General features: G+C 41.2%; 1 protein-coding gene across 1 annotated transcript in view; it reads right to left on the bottom strand.

Moving 5' to 3' along the window:
• Positions 1-15020, bottom strand: part of LOC120556937 (FERM domain-containing protein 4B-like) — a 54346-nt gene extending 39326 nt beyond the window's left edge. The window contains exon 1 of the mRNA XM_039796834.1: positions 14746-15020. The gene's annotated coding sequence lies outside the window, so the exon portion shown is untranslated. The remainder of the gene's footprint in view (positions 1-14745) is intronic.
• Positions 15021-17333: the final 2313 nt, after the last annotated feature.

The following is a 17333-nucleotide window of genomic DNA, read 5'->3' as shown; positions in this document are numbered from 1 at the left end:
GTAGAAAAAAAAAAAGAAGACAGTGAAAGAGGCGAGGGCCCGGGAGCTTCAGGCTGCCACCATCCACCTATAGGCTTGTCGGTTGCGTCTGGGGATTTGTGGCTCCTCTTGCTATACAGAACGACGCTCAGGGGCTCACTGGAGGCCACAGGCCATGACAAACCATGTGTGTGTATAAACCAGATGCTAGGAAGAGGAGGAGGTCAGAGCGGGGGAAGCGTGTGAGGGGCAGAGGCCGGGGTGTCAGCCAGCAGCCCCACACTCTCTGCTCCAACAAAAATGTTGCCTCGAGGGACTGTGGGTGCTCAGATCTGTTCAGACATTTCTTAGAAAGAGCATAAAGAGCCTGTGTCATTAGTTTTCAATATCATAGCCAAGTGATGGAAAATATGAAGGGCCACTGTGGACATCTCCACAGGCGTCCAAATGAAACAAAGAGAAAGCAAGAGATGAGGCAGAGGAGGGGGAGGGGAGGCGACACCACCAGTGAGGGGCTATAATGAGCCTTGAGGCGATCGAGGGGGTAAAATATCGCAGGGAGGAAAAAAAATAAAGAATAATTTAAAATGATTTGGATCTGAAGAATATTAAACTGATATTGTGTCTAAATGAAAGACATTGATAGACAGCTTAAGGTGTGAAAATGAGGAGATATTTGAAAGCCATTCCCATGTCCATGATTTATGACTTTTAGAAATAATCTGTCATGCAACAAACCATCATAGTTCAATTATTCTTCACTGTGAATAACAACACAAAGCTGTTTTCATTCAGAGCTATGCTGGGAAATAAGTCAAAGCATAGGAATAACAACCCTTGGAAAAAATATTGAGTGAACTACAACCATAATCTGTTTAATTTCCATCCATAATTGTAAATGATGCCCAAGGGAGTGTGTGGAGAACCGGGAACAGGTCACAGTTCACATTGAGCTTCTTAATGTGCTAGTTTAAAAGCCACACAGCCAAAACTGAAACTCAACTTTAGGCTAAGCATGTCTAAAGCCATGCTAGCATCTCTGTGAGACTGTAAGCTATGTTTATGGTAGGCGCGGTGTTCCCGGCAGCGTATTTACAAATCGCCTGGCCAATAGTAGTGTGTGAATGCTATTGAAGGGCAGGACTTGGCGTGGCCGTAGTAGGATTCGTAAATATGTGTGCTACCAGCATGCACAGAGTCGTTAATGAGCAATAGTAGTAGTAGTAGTAGTAGTAGGAGTAGTAGAGAAGAAGATAGAGCGGAAGTAAAATAAATTAGGCTGCCTGGCAACAGTAGTCAACACATTCATGATAAACACCAACATACCGCCAAACATGACATTAATCTACTGTAATTATAATGTAATATCTGTAATAAAAAAACTAATATCTACTGAGACAGACGTTTATCTTCAAATCGAAATTACTGTCTGCCTGTAACACTGTTAAGAACACTACTTCCATGAGACCGATCTCTCATGTTTTTCCACACTGTCCAGCAAAATGCTTTTCCCAGTGTGGGGTCTCTCTCTGACCACATATTTAGGGCTGTTTGACTCCCTGTGGTCTGTACATTAAGAATCATACAGATGTTTATACATGTTTATGCCGTCTTCCCAGCCGACCATGCTGAACTGAAAGCGAAGCCGAGTTACAAAAATTCAGAGGTGCACAATCACGCACCGCGACAACTTGTGGAACCTTCATGGTGGAAACGACAGCCGTGGTGACGTCATTTTATGCTTGCGCACCTCGCGCAGGGAAGCATATTTACGATTCCTACTATGGCCACGCCAAGACCCGCCCTTCAATAGCATTCACACACTACTATTGGCCAGGCGTCCATGCTTACGCAAGGTAACGTAACCCGATTTGTATAGGTCCCATCCCCTGACCAATCGGCTATCCTAACCTTAACCACCCGAGGTCAATGCCTAACCCCAAATAATCGAGCTGCTTCGTAGGGCGTGGCCATAGTAGGATTCGTAAATACGCTCATAGCACATCTACGGAGGCCTGCGCCACGGTGTTGCGCGCCAGTATAACTGAAGCTTTAAGCACAGCCGTGCTTTGAGCTAAATGTTAACATCGGCATGCTAACATGCTCACAATGACAACGTTTAGCTGATGTTTAGCAGGTATATTGTACATGATGTTCACTATTTCAGTATAGTGTGTTGGCATGTTAACATTTGCTGCCTAGCGGTAAAAACTAAGTCCAGCTGAGACTGAATGTAAGTATTTGTTCATGAACTGAAGGCTCACCGACCTGATGATGGAAGTCGAGGCATCACAAATTATATTAAAATCATAGATTGTAAAAATAAAGGATGTAACAGCAGTGGCGTCACCCATTGGTTTGTAGACTAGCGTTTTGAAGCCTCGAGTTAAACAGGGAAACAGGAAAGTTGCATTTTTAAGCGACCAAAATGTTCCAATCAGATTTGATGAAGTGAAAACAGTGAGAGGGTCAAAGTTTAAGACGGAAATATGGACACCGGCATATAAACACCAAAAAACAAGTTCAGGGCTATTTTAATGGACACAGTGCCATGGACACGCATTGCTAAGCCTCTGCCCTGATTGACTGATTGGTTTAATCTGATACCATAAACTCTTAACACTTGGAAGAGTTATAACTCCCTTCAATTTAACCAACACATTTGCATACTGTGTAGACACACTGAAATGTCTAAATCCATTTTACCGCTGCAAGATATCTGCATTTAGATGATGGTAACGATACCCTTTGGCTTAATACTCTCAATCCAATTTACTAACCTGATAATCAGATCAGTTACATTATCTGGCCAGACAACACTCGTGTGAGAAATCCCAACTGATCCAGATACTGTATGTTGAAAACTGCACTCTACAATGCGCTGTATAGACACACTGCAGAACCTGTGTGACAAGTGTAGACATCACTTTAAAACAAACAGTGTAAAACAAAAAGTGTAAAAGCCCCTTGTCCTTAGCCACTGTCATGTCAATATTGTATGAAACAAAAAAGGTATGGCAAAAACCCTCTATTTTTGTCCTGCTGTATGAACACAAAAGCTCTCGGTGGGCTGAAAGCTCTCAAAGATTCCAGCTCTGTCAGAGTGATTTCAAGAGGTGCCATTATTTGAAGGGAGGGGGAGTTCACTAGGAGTCAAACAGGGATTTTTAAGAGCTTATAGTAGAAGGAGTCTCAAAACAAGGCATCTGTTCCCACTTTACTGCTGCTAGAAGGTCTAATTCACAAATGTTACTGTTACTACTCCAGCACATATTCTGCTGCACAGCTGCTACACTGCAGATGGAAAACATGTCTTGTTGATTTTCAATATTTCATTGGTAAGAAAAGACACCACATGTGAACAAATTAGGTTTTTAACTGTACAAATATCCTCAGAGGAAGAGTTGCCGTGGAGGCAGAAAAAGTCAAATGGCAAAGCCAAAGAATACAGTTTTTATAGACGAAGATCTACGGAAGAGGCAAGGGTAAGAGATAATGTAGCAAATGTAAAAAGTATCACCAGATCAGGATCATATAGAACTGAGTGAATATTGTACTTAAAGGGGGGGCTGTACTCGAAATACTTAAAAAAAAACTCGTCAAATACCGACAGCTTGCTCACGGCGTCAGATACCGAAGCACAAGGCACTCACGAAACCGAAATCGAATCAAAGAACAGAGACACTATATCTTTACATTGCAAATAGTTGTGTGCTGCAATATTAATGTTCTGAATGTCGAGTACAGCCCCTTTAAGAACTTTCCTCAGGGGGAAACAAATCACAATGCCAAATGAATGCTAACGTTGCTTTGTGTCTGTTGAATGCGTAAATAACTGTTTGCTAACATGTCCGCCATTTCAAATATATATTGTACACTGATATCATATAGTATGTAAGTGTTGTGTTTGATGGCAAACATGTTAAATTAATTCAATTTAAGGCTGCTTTACCTTTACAGCATGAGGTCATATCAATAAACTGCGTAGTTCTGTCACTACATACAAAAGCACATTTTCAAGAATGTACAAAGAAGTAGTATCAGCTGCAAAGCAAAACCTTCTGTCATCTACTGAAAGTGACATATGATATTTTATTGAATAGTGTGTTTTGTGTTGTCTAATTACGGATGCTGTCTGATGGCAGCGGCAGTCTTACAGTAGTTTAAGACCGACTGTTTACAGATCATTGTTTCCTACTTGCACTGTGAAAGTGAAATCTGGGCAGAATTATTGATATATTATAGGCTACTTTCATTTTAGCCATTCTCACAAAGTCATCTGGACAGTTCAATCAATGACAGGGGGTCCATGCTAATCATGGGACAAGCCACATAATGTCAACCAGAGTGCAGCAAAACAGGCCTAACTGCTTCAACTGGTTTCATATCAGAGTTTCATCAAACATTTTTGCAACTGAAATACCTATGAAAGATTCCTGCATTACCCTAAATGCCTCTAAAACATTAAACCATCACTTTAAAGTGATAATCTATTTAACACCTATGCAATGTAAGAAATATGAAAAAGGTGCATTGGAAATCATTCTTTTCACACATGTAACCATGTATCCAATCTTTCAAATAGGGCTGCGACTAATGATAGTATTTTATTTTATTTATAATACAATCTAAACCATTAGTCCAAACACCAAATATATTTAAAAGAAAAATGTACTGTGATATAAAACTGAGGAAAGCAGCAAATCCTTACATTTGAAAGCCGGAAAAGAAATGTTTGGCATTCTGATTGAAAAATGGAGATAAACGATTAATCAAAATTTTATGCACTTTCAGTCGATTGGCTCATCAATGAATTAACTAATTGTTTCAGCACTACTGTCAGGTAAACAGCTCTAACCTAGTCTGAATAAGAAGACATAAGTAAATGTATCTGCACATATGCTAACACCACTATTCATTTTCTCCAGCCTAACCAAGCACCGCCTTCCCCTGGGGATACAGTATAATCTTTCATCCCAGTGTGCTTAACACCTGTTACAACTGTGCCCTGCACACCACCTCCATATCAGCTTTCTATCAGAGTCCAGTCCACATAATCAACCGAGCACTGTCCAGACATCATTCATTTCTGCACACTGACTATGACCAGAGAGGCTTATGTTGCGGACAGACACGTGGAGCTGTTGTGTTGAGAGGGCACGCTTCTGTAAATGTGACCAGTCTAGCAATATGAGGTGGAGGTGCAGCTGTTACAATAGAGTACAGTACAGTAGTTGAAAGGGTATACAAACTCATATAGGTTACCCACATATTTCAAAAGGAAGCAGCCAAGCCTCTTAGGAGATCAAAGACAGTGTTTTTTTCTATTGAATTACAAGTCTTTCTCTGACATGTTTTCTCGTCATTGTATCGTCACACACCTACATCTTTGCTGCATGTGACTGCTAACAAGCAGCCTTTCTCCACACGCCTCTGTCCCTGTTACAGAGCTCAGAGCGGCCTCTCTGCGTGGCCCAGCAGGGTGCTCGGTTTCGGTCCACAGGGCAGGTGATAATGACTTCCCTCCCCTCCCTGCTTCTCCTCCTCATCCCAAGCTGCTGCAGCGGTGAAGGTGACTGCAGCTGGATGATTTCTTTCTTTCAAAACTGCAGGGGGATATGAGTTGGAGGGTGAGCGGTGTCTGGGATCTAGTATTTTTCTGTGTGAGACAGAGGCAGTCTAGTTGGGGGTGTTGGTTTCCAGTATTATTAACCCATTAACAGAGGAGGCTCACATAACACTCCATTAATGATGAATGTTAAGCTCTAGCGGGTGAGCACCTATACATACTCCATTTCTATTGTCTTCCACACCGCACCCTAACGACACCAACACCGCAAATCCAGTGACAATACAACCCAAACTAAATAAAGTCATTGAGGCAAGTTTGGAAAAAAGACAAATCAAGCACACCGACTCAACAGGAAATTAGAGTTTCAGATGTCTTCTTACTTTATAGTAGAGATACTGTCTAGAACGCTGGTATCGGTATTGGGAAGTACTGGAGTTTATGCACCGATCCGATACCACGTAATAAAGCCCTAAAGAAAATCTACGTCAAAGTAGTTTTTTCCGTTCTAACTGACTGTCAAACTGGAGAATAAAAGAAGGTTCTGTGGCATTCATTGTTTGTGTTTGTTCATGTTTCACAAAGAGTTTAACCTGAGCCTGACAGACAACAAAGATTGAAATAATTTCACATCCATACAGAGGTAGCAATTGTTAAAACATAATAAAATATACGACACACTGGTATCGGATCGGTACTCGGTATCGGCCGATACGCAAGTTCAGGTATTGGAATCGGGAAGCAAGACATGGTATCGGGCCATCTCTACTTTATAGTATTTTCATTTTTTAAGGTGCATAAGGGCCTTTTTACAGTCGCCGCAGCCGACCTGGCGCGCACCAATGTGACGTCAAAATGACGTAGCCATGATTTTAAGTGCGTGACCAGAGGTCGTGTACCACTCTATTTTTTCAGCGGCGCGCAACAAAGCAGAAACAGGAAGCATGGACGAGTTCGAGGACAACCGGATGCCAGGACTCTCAGAGTGACTGCAAATATCTCTGGTAAACTTACTGGGTTAAGATGAGTTCTTTTACGGTGAATGAAAGGCTTGATCTGACGAAGTAGGTCGTCCAATCAAATCGAAGCATTGACGTCAATGCTGCTGCCAGTTCTGCCGTCGTTTACCTTTTTCTTCTTCTTCTAGTCCGTAGAAATAGCAAAAGTCGGTAGCCTTTGCTCATTAGCGCCACCTCTGTTCAGGAGAAGACTGCAATTAGTGTCGCAACCACCCCGCGCCAGTTTAAACAGCTACGGCGCTCCCATGACGTCACATTTGCGCACGACAGGTCGGCTGCGGCGAGTATATCGCACGTTTAACAGCGACTAACGTTTCGATGTAAGGTTACAAGGAAATTACTTTGTGTGGGTGGTTTGTGGGACTCAGAGCATCACATATTCACAGAAGTGTTTCTCCTTATGCCTCCGTACCTTCTGGCACTAAACATGTGAAACAGCGTTGAGCACTATCGATCACTGTGGATCCGAGGCTGAGGGGTACGTCTGCCTGATTTTTTTCCAGACTTAACACCACGTACCTCTCCGTTTGTGCCTGAGAGGGTAATAATAGCCGCTCAGGCCCTTTCAGTCCACCCCCCTCCTCCTTTAACTAGGGAGGCTCATTCTGGTCGGTCATTACCATTCAGGCTTTCTAACATCCTCTCAACATCACCACCACACAGCTCTCCTGGTGTGTGTGAGTGTGTGTGTGTGTGTGTGTGTGTGTGGGTGAAAATAGGAAAGAATGGAGTGATCACAAGAGAGTGATGGATGGATAGATGGATGAAGAGAGGCACACCAGCAGCATAATTACAGGGAAGCCAAAACCTCACAGGCCTAACAAGGCAACAGCAGCACAGACAGTGAAAAAAGGTGGTAAAGGGCTTTGCTTTGTTGGGATTTTCATTTTCACAGCCTCACCGCAATTACATCCCAGTCTGAGAGACACATGAGGAGGTGGAGGAGGGGAACACAAACAAAAAGAGAGATATTCTGCTCCGGAGTGTAGCGCTGCAGAGATCTGTTGGGTGGTTCAAGGCTGCCTCCACTGCCCGAGGTTGTGGATGAACCCACCAGGAAGCAGGTGCTCCCCTGCTGGGATCTATATCTCACCTGCCCCCATGTGCAGCAGCACACCATATTTAGATTATTGAATTAGAAATCTAGATGGTGATCATCAGGAGGGACACAACAGCAATTCTGAATAGAAATCTGACAATCAGTCAGTGGACATTTTACTGATACATTCAGTATCAACATTTGGCGACTGTCCTGTAATTAACATTTCCTCATTATATTAATAGAGCACAATTCAGTCTGCAATGCATTATGTTTCTTTTTTTTTTGGAAAAGAAATATAGTTCTTCAAATAACTTCAAGGAGACATGGTTATATCTTTGATAACTTTCTTTGCCAACCATGCCAACTTTTTCATTGTAATCTCTGCTCTGTAAAAACAGAAATATCAAATAAATAACAGCATTCCATTATTTTGATTGAGGAATTCTTCTGGAACAGAACCCAGACATTCTGGTTTTAATTTGGCTCTGAATTGAGATGTCACACAGGCCAACGCATTGCACAGGCTTAAAGGCAGGATCCTTCAAGTGTCCTTTATGAATAATGATTTTACCATCTTCAGTTTAAAATATTGTTTTCAAATTAAAGACTTTTTCCCCTTTATTTCAGAGTGACAGTGGATAGACAGGAAAGGTAAGAGGGAGATGGGGGATGACACGCAGCAAAGGGCCGCAGGTCAGATTTGAACATGGACCGCTGCAAATGCCTCAGCCTACATGGGGCGCACGCTCTTACTGGGTGAGCTAGAGGTAGCCCCTTGTTTTCAAATTAAAATAAGTTTCAACGTATAGTTATCATCTAAAAACATTTGGAAGACTCTAGGGTTATTCTTGGCAGCTGTATTGGAAATTTGTGATATGACCTTTTTGGCTTGGATTCATCTTGTAATGTGTTTGAGGATGTTCACTTGAATCAAATACACAGAATCATATAACGTAGCTATCAAATCTTGATTAGAATTCACAAATAAAAGATTTCTATTGAAGAGTGAAGCATGCAATCAAAGTTTACTATTTGCTTTCTGTCCAGTTTTTTTTATTAAAACAGTTGTCATCGTGATGGGTAAATGATGATGTATAACCAAACTACTGTTTCACCTAATTTGTATAGGTTGTTGTGCTGGCATAAAGCATGCACTGTTGGAATTGTGATTTATTTCCCTCTAACATTCCCCTGGGACAGGGGGCTTTTACTCTGAAGTGCTCGGGTCAATAGCCACTGATACACATGGGTGACCTATAAATCCATCCTTGTGTCCATTCTTTAAATAATTCATAAGGAGGTGGGTTTGAGCGCTGAATTTTGAGGAGAATTTGTCAACAAACTGGCAAGTGTATGTCCTTAAACAGATTGGAGCTGATTTTAATGCAGTCTCTTTCATCTAAATGATATGGAAACCAGCTCCCAGAGGATTTAGCAAGCAGCTGAGAGCCACTCTCCAGGGCTAGTGTTTTTTTGCTGTATTCTGAAGGGGAATAAACACACAAACCAACCCTGAACATCATTATTCACTACAGCCCCACATTAAAAAGACAACATCCCTCAAAATCAAACAAAAGACCACTGTATTGTTGTCTCATAAAACTCTCTGCACGTGGTATTACTTGTATACAAGAATCGTAAATTTGGAAACACAGTGAACACGGACTGTTTCACAATGTCTGTGTTTGGAACACGAAACTAAAGGCCAGACTCTTTGTTTTTCTCAGGATGTCCTGTCTGAGGGGACAAAGCAGACGTTACACAAGGAAAAGAGATGTAGTGCCGGTACTCGGCTGAGTCTGTTCACAGCCAATGAGGAACAGATTCCTGTTGACACAACTTTCGGTGTGAATCATGTTTGGAGTGATTATGTTACAGAGGGCACTGGAAGCACTGAGGACATTTACAGGAAACAGAGGAGCAAGGAGACATTTCTGTTAAAACTAATCATTTTACTAAACATACTCAGCAGGCGAGGCCCCAGCCTGTTCACTCAGATGTCCCCTCTGGACTGGATCTGAATTGATTTCCACTGCTATGCCAATTGATTACTGTTGACCCACAAACAAAGTATCTAGAAAACACTCCAGTGCCTGGCTCTGACCATGAATTAGCCCGTAAGCAGAAAGCCTGTTTACATATATTAAAGTGCCAATCCACAACCTCCATGTTTTCTGTCAACAGCTACGCACTTGCTGAATTATTTAGTTTTTTTACCTTGCACTTAGACAAGATTAACGTGCACATTTTTGGGGGGATTTTCTGTAAGTTAAAGAGACTTAAAGAGCTACTTTTGAGAAAGGAAATAACAGATTTGTTCTCTTACAAATGAAAAGTATCATTCATAAGCAATAAAACATGCCATTGCTCAGTTTAAAACACGCAGCCTTATTTGAGTTCATTTGTATTACTTGTTACAATAGCTCAGTATTTTAGCTAAATACTAAACTACTGTTTAGCTGGCTTAGCACTGGCCGCTGGACAGGAAAAGTTACGCAGACTTGCTTTAAATTGACACCATCAATTTTACAGATCAAGTTGAGTTTACTCATTATTCAGTAGTCTTACACAGCAGGTGAAAAGTGTTGAATGTAGCGATCGACAGATACTGGTTTTTCAAAGCCGATACCCATTCCGATTATTAAAAGTTAATGAAACCGATAACCAATATTTGGAGCCGATATGCATTTACAGTGAAAATGAAAATCAAGAAAATTAAGATTTTGGAATGTAACAAACTTTTTTTTAAATGATTTAAGCAATTATTTAATAAATTAGAAACTTTAAAAAGGTACAATATGTAACATTTCTGCTTTAAAATGTCTAAAAACGACCATACCTATGTTATATATTTTTATGAGTTGTGTTCTTACACTATCCCAAATGTTTCCACCAAATGTCAAACCCAGAGAAATCTTTTATTTTATTTTCAGACACGGGACGTTTCCTTTAGTCGCCCATCAGTGGCGTCATATAACCTTTCACTGTCTAGTTACTCTAAATTCCGTCAGAACACTGGCACCAAGATGATACGTTCAGGAGCAACTGTAAATCATACAATGTCACAGAAAAAAAATACTTGTAACCATAATACTGCTTTTTTTGCCATACAGCATCATTTTGTGATTAATTACTTCCCACTTTTTATCACAGTAATACAACAGAGACCTTATTTATTTTGAAAGTTCAATATCGATACCAGCTTAACGTTACTACAATGTGCTGGTTGACAAGTAGCTAACGTTGATGCTAATGCTTTGTGGGTAACATTATGAGGTTACAACATCGTTCAACATGCTAATAAAGTAATTTTTAGTATGACTGTTTCGACCACAGTTAACAGGACTGGGCTAACCCACGAATAACTTCACTAGTAACGTTAACGTTAGCCGTATAGATAGACGATTAATCTAATGCTAATTTAGCCAGCTAGCAAACCCCGGTCTGTCTACCTTACTCCCCCGGCGCAGAGAGTCTCGGGATGACAGCTGACAACAGCCCCGGGACATATAGCTAGCTAGCTAGTTACCGTTAGCCCCCAGTCAGCCATCAGCCAGCTACTTTCATTACAGCAACCCCCGGCCAGAACTTCTCTCCAGTGCCTGGTGCTTACGACACTAACGGCAGTTTAATTAAACGTCGGGAAACAGACCATATCAGACCCAGCACCGAGTCACAACAGTGGCCATCCATAGCGTTAGCTACATCTCCGTAGCGTAGTGTTAATTTTGTCACCTATTTTTAATTTAGTCTTAGTCTTAGTCTTGTGCCAAACATTTTTGTTAGTCAAGTTTTAGTCGACTAAAAGTCTCATCATTTTAGTCTAGTTTTAGTCAAAAGAGAACTCAAGGTATCTTAGTCAAGTTTTAATCGACTAAAAGTCTCGCCATTTTAGTCAAGTTTTAGTCAAAACATTTTAGTCTTTTTTTAAATAAATTATTTCTGATAACCATTTCAGACAAACAGTTATAAAAATAAATAAATGCTATATATATATATATATATATATATATATATATATATATGTTATATACATATTGAGCCTCTTCCTTAACGACAAAAACAACTGCATGAGGAAAGGATATTTTACAACAAAATAAATGCAGCGCCCGAAACTGACGGGGGTATTTCAAGTGAACGCCAACGTTTGTTTTTCAGACAACGGCAGCTGCAGACTGTCGTACGTCTCGTGTTGGAAATAGAGACAAACCTTTACACCGTTTAGCTGTCAGCATTTTAACTGTGTTAAATCCAACTGCTAGCTAACGGTGGGCTAACGTTACCTGCTGCCAAGTGTAGTGTTAACTAGCGCCCGTGCCGCGATGTTTCGATTGACTCTAACGTCCGATTAGGAGCATCAGAGAGAAGCGCAGGCTATTCGGTCCGGTAGATACGCGATTAGGGCACCTGTCGGTGCCGTAGCACTGGGTCTCAGTAACAGCTGAATATTCTATCTCATGATGAAAAGTAGACGATTGTAGACGAAAATGAAGAGAGATTTTATCTTAGTTTTTATTTTATGCCAAACATGTTAGTCTCGTCTTTTTTCGTCAACAATAATGCATGTTAATTTAGTCTTAGTCAGCGTTTTTGGACATTGGCGCAGTCTCGTCATCGTCTCGTCTTAGTCATGGAAAAAAAGGTCGTTGACGAACATATTTAGTCTCGTCTCGTCTGACGAAATTAACACTACCGTAGCGCTACCGGTTTATGTGCCGAAAATCTCCTCCCTGCCGAATTTCTCCCCCCTTCGCGTTTAGCTGTCTTTACGGTTAGCTAAATTAACCCTACAAAAGGTGGGTTAAGCACCAAAACGAAAAGTTAAGATTACTGAAAAGTGAAGGGGAGATAATTCCGGGCAGCTGGGAGATGTTCTGCTGCTGCACAACAGGCATCGAACGTCCTCGCTGTCGCGGAGATTCCCCCGACAATCCCCACCCACACCCATGACCCACACCCGTGTCTCAGCCTCGTTGAGTAGCTAGCTAGCGTTACAACAAACCCCGTCCGCCCCGGTGTTGAAACAATCCAAAAGGTGACATTGATATGTGAAATATTTTGTGTTTTAGCTGCTGGCTACTGTTAGCTTACATTAAGTCAGACTCAGTGAGTGAAACCGAAGCAGAGGGACAGACACAGAGCTGTAGCGGAGCCAAAGTAGCGCACTTTTTAATTAATTATCTTTATCGGTTATCAAGCAATTTAAACGCTGATACAGATCATCTGCAAACTGCCAAAAAACGTCCCGATAATCGGCCTATCCCTAGTTGAATGTCTCCTGTGAGGGAGCCCTCCAAAGTTTTACCCTGATGATGTCACAAAGGCAAAACTATGGGATCCAGCATTTTTGGAGCTTAACTCATACTAAGGCTTAAAGTAAGGATTTCATCGCCTCTGCTGCTTCAATTTTGATGATTCTTTATTTAATCTGTCCCTTATGAGTCCCTAAAATGTATCTAAGTGCAATACTAAATCAATGAAGGACCCCTTTAAGTTTTTATGTAATGTTTTTTTATGTCTGTCTCTTCTCTGTTTTGATTCTAAACAAACTGCCAGAGACTTTTCTCCCTTGAAATACTTTCCACACACCAAATGTCAAAGCTTTCATGATATTGATAAAGGTTGATTTTTTTTTATACATGTACATTAACTAATACTATAACCTGTATATAAAAACATAATGTCAACAGTTCATCAAGAGTTTGATCTTTCTGAGGAAATCTGTTTTGCACGACAACAGTATCACATAACCTAACTGACAAATGCTCTCATTCAAATCCCTGTAAAGAGAGTAATAATAAAGATGTGTGGGAAAGAAAAAGAAAAATGCTGATGAACAACTTTTAACACAAAACAGGTGCTTTGAGAAGAGGTGGGAACCCATCATCAGCTCAGGTCACACCCCCCAGGTTGACCTGATGTGGTGTTTAATCTTGTTTACTCTTTTAAAGGTTGCCTTGTATAGATAAGGTTGTTGATGGACCCTGATTGGCAAATCACTTGGGCCTGTTCCCGAGCTGAGCAACAGCGTTGGACTATACTGTGACGGTTAATAGCTTTATTGAATCGGAAGCGCTGACCCCATTAAAAGCAGCTGAACATCCCAGACCAAAGTCGACACAAAGCAGCGCTGCCTTTGCAGTTTGCCTCAGTGTGTGTATGAGGCACAAATTCAATATTGTCACCTATACAAACCAGTCCTGTGTCTTTGTTATCTGTATCTATCACTGACACTAACTCGTGTCACTGACTTTCCTCATGCCAGACCTGCGTGTCAGACCACAATATACTGTATATCATACATACAAAGTTATGTATGATATATATTTTTAAAACCCTGTCTAAAAGTATCAGTCCTGTTATTTGCCAACCCAGCACCACACACACAACACACACACACACACACACACACACACACACACACACACACACACACACACACACACACACACACACACAGGATATCATATGCCTGCCATGCTTGCCTCTCCATTGTTTGTTTTGTCCAGGAAACAGGATATTCACACAGAGGAGAGGCGACCAGCTGACCACAGAGCCAAAAAAGAAAAAGAAAAAGTCATACTTTAAAAACAGTACAGAAGTATAGGCTCTTATTTCTTCAAATCCTTTCAGTTTAAGGTGCATCATGTGTTTCAACTGTCCAAATAACTCTAAATGTAAGTTTCTGACCAGCAAAGCACTATGTTGACATGTCAACAGCTCAACACCCAGCTGACATTCAACCCAGCTGACATTCAGGCAGCAGAAGTCAGGTAAAAGACAAGTCTACAGGCTATATACCAGTTCACATGAGGCGTGGGATCCATCAAACAGTGTTTTTGGATTAATGTAGTGAGGCATGTGAAGCACAAAAGTGTTTGTGTTTCTTTACAGAAATAGGCCTACTACATAAAATAAAGTATTTAAAGGCTATAAATAATGCGAAATACAAGTAGGTAATTTTCAAGAAGGCTACAAAATAAGAGCGTGTGCAAGTTACAGCGAATGCAAGATAACAAAACGAACCGTGTGGCTGCCAGGATGAAAAAAAAAAAGCTGTTACAGGTAGGCTACAAATCCCTGTTTAAGAAGAAAGAAATAATGGTTCAGTTGTATGACAATGAAACGTTCCTCACCTCGTGTCTTTTGTTGTGGTCTGATCGCTCCCAGTTCTGTGTGTGCGCGGAGCGTCTCAGCCCGGCACCGGGTCAGTCAAATAAATCTACCTCTCTCCTTAAAAGATGAGACAAGCCTACAAGGAATAAAAGCCTCGCAACGGATGAAGAGTTGGTTCAGCAGAGTTTATCAGAGACCGGGCTGAAAAGTCCAGGAAGGGAATAAGCGGCCGCCTGTTCGGCATCCTTGTATCCCGCACTCTACACAGTCAGTGAATCCAATCCATCCACACACTCCCCGCCTCCTCCTCTCCGCTGCCGTCCGCACATTCAGGATGGGACAGATGGATTTCCCTCTGCTGCTGCCTCAAACAAAAAAATAAAAAAAAATAAAATAAAGGACATTCAACCATTTCTGATCCTAAGTTGTAGGCCTATGTTATGTGGCCGATACATTATTTACCTATATTGCATATATTTCATTATATAAGAAGTTTGTCGCTTCACACAAATGTGCTAAAGGCTACACGCGTCTGTACAGTAGACTTTCTCCATCTATTTATATTGTCCCTCAATTATTTAATGTTTTGCACAATGCATTGAAACAGGAATGAGAGGCCTTTGTGGAATAATATTTTCGGAAGTCAGACCAGACCAGTAGGTTATTTTTTCCTCAGTGTAATACAATATTCTTAGTTTTCCATTGTTCATTTATTGAATGGCCAAATGTAGCCTATTACGATATCACTTTGAAAGAGTTCAGGGTGGTGCAGCCATACAACCGCCAGTCCATATTTTTATATCAGCAATGGATTAAATGGCCGTGTGTCATGTAAAAGGGGTCTTTCCAGTGACAAACCCACAGAGAATTATCACCCGATTCGACAACTCTACAGAGCATTTTAGCGTCATTGTTTTGGTTTTCCTGCCTGCAACTTTAATGTTTTGACTCACTCTCACAGCTCTCATCTGTGTCATTTCCACTAGGAGCAGGCAGCTAAAAATCATCAGCAAAAAAAAACCTGCATACATTACCTGCTCAGCAGCAAACAGCCACAGTTAGAGACTGATGACAGAGCAGCCAGGTATTTCCCTCAGGCGTATGTAGAGACCAAAAACAGAGCTGTTGTTATCAGAATTGATATAATATAATGTACTTTTAATTGCCAAGGACAATCCTGCATCTCGTTTGTGCTCTATCTATCTATCTATCTATCTATCTATCTATCTATCTATCTATCTATCTGTCTATCTGTCTATCTGTCTATCTATCTATCTATCTATCTATCTATCTATCTATCTATCTATCTATCTATCTATCTATCTAAAAATGTACCTATACAAGCTACACTTTTAATGTCATAATCATTGTGAGTAACAAGAAAGGCTTTACTGATTTATTAGAATGTTATGTGTAACATTTAGACTTTCCAGCGACTACACAGTAAGGGGAAGGAAAGGAGTGCCACACTGTTGTGGCTTCATGACAGGCTGGACAATGGAAAAGCTCTGTAATCCATAGAAACCCCCAGCAGCAGCAGCAGCAGGGAAATGGGAGGAATAAAACTGTCCAGTTTATTATAAACCAGTTGAACCAGGTGTCAGGGCAGCTACAAGGTGACGTTTCCTCGGCTATCTCAGCTCTGCAACAAAATAGGTGTGTGTGTGTGGGGGGGGGGGGGCAAAAATGAATCTTCATGTCTAGGCAAAGGCTGGGTGTGTTACTAGAACAAAATGCTTTCTTCAAAGTCTAAATGAGTCTCCCCAGGGACAGCCCTCACCCCCCACCCCCCACCCTCCCCATTTGTGAGGATTTCTGCGAGCCCGTGATTAGGCTCATGCCGGTGCCATGTGTGCACCAAGTGCCCCCCCCCCCACACACACACACACATGCACATCAAATCTCTGCCTGGCCTCATCTCCCACTGAGATTAGCCCACTAGCTATTGTTCTGATGACACTTCATATAAGCTGTACTCTCATTATGATAATACGAAGACAGCATAGCATTACTGGGTGATATTGAGAAATAAAATATATGTAGTATTCCATTATGTTGTGCAAACAAACATAGGCCTATAAAGTACAGAACAATGATCCACATGAGAAAAAGTTGTATTTACATAATTCGAAGATGCTAGTACTTAGTACTTAAAAGAGGATAAAGTCATTTATTTAATGAAAATTAACTCAACACCGCAGATTTGCAGCTCAAGTTAAACAACACAGAATACTAGATAATGCAAACAGTCTAATTGGGGGACATTTGTTTGTGCAGAGGGAGGACACTATGAATTTTAAGTACAAGGGGATTATGTTGTGCTTTGGAACAGATGTTAACATGGAGAGGTCTACCCTCCTGAGAGCGGCCCTTGACTGACACACTGTCCCACAGTCATTGGCCCATTTTCAATGTGCATCCTGTCTTCTGAGTCTTTAGTTGCAGATTGCCCCCACCCCCTCCCACGCAGATTAACTCGGCACCCATCCCATCAGCCTTGACCTTCATGGACTGGTAATGTCATCTTCTTTTGTGCTTTGACAGACATTAACTCTTGCTAACTTCCATGCTTCCCTTTAAAGCAAACTTTATGCATTCATGAATAGCT

The sequence above is a fragment of the Perca fluviatilis genome, chromosome 4 (assembly GCF_010015445.1).
Source record: "Perca fluviatilis chromosome 4, GENO_Pfluv_1.0, whole genome shotgun sequence".
Classification (NCBI taxonomy): domain Eukaryota; kingdom Metazoa; phylum Chordata; class Actinopteri; order Perciformes; family Percidae; genus Perca; species Perca fluviatilis.
The sequence above is the reverse complement of the archived record's forward strand: the minus strand, read 5'-3'. Positions and strand labels throughout refer to the sequence as shown.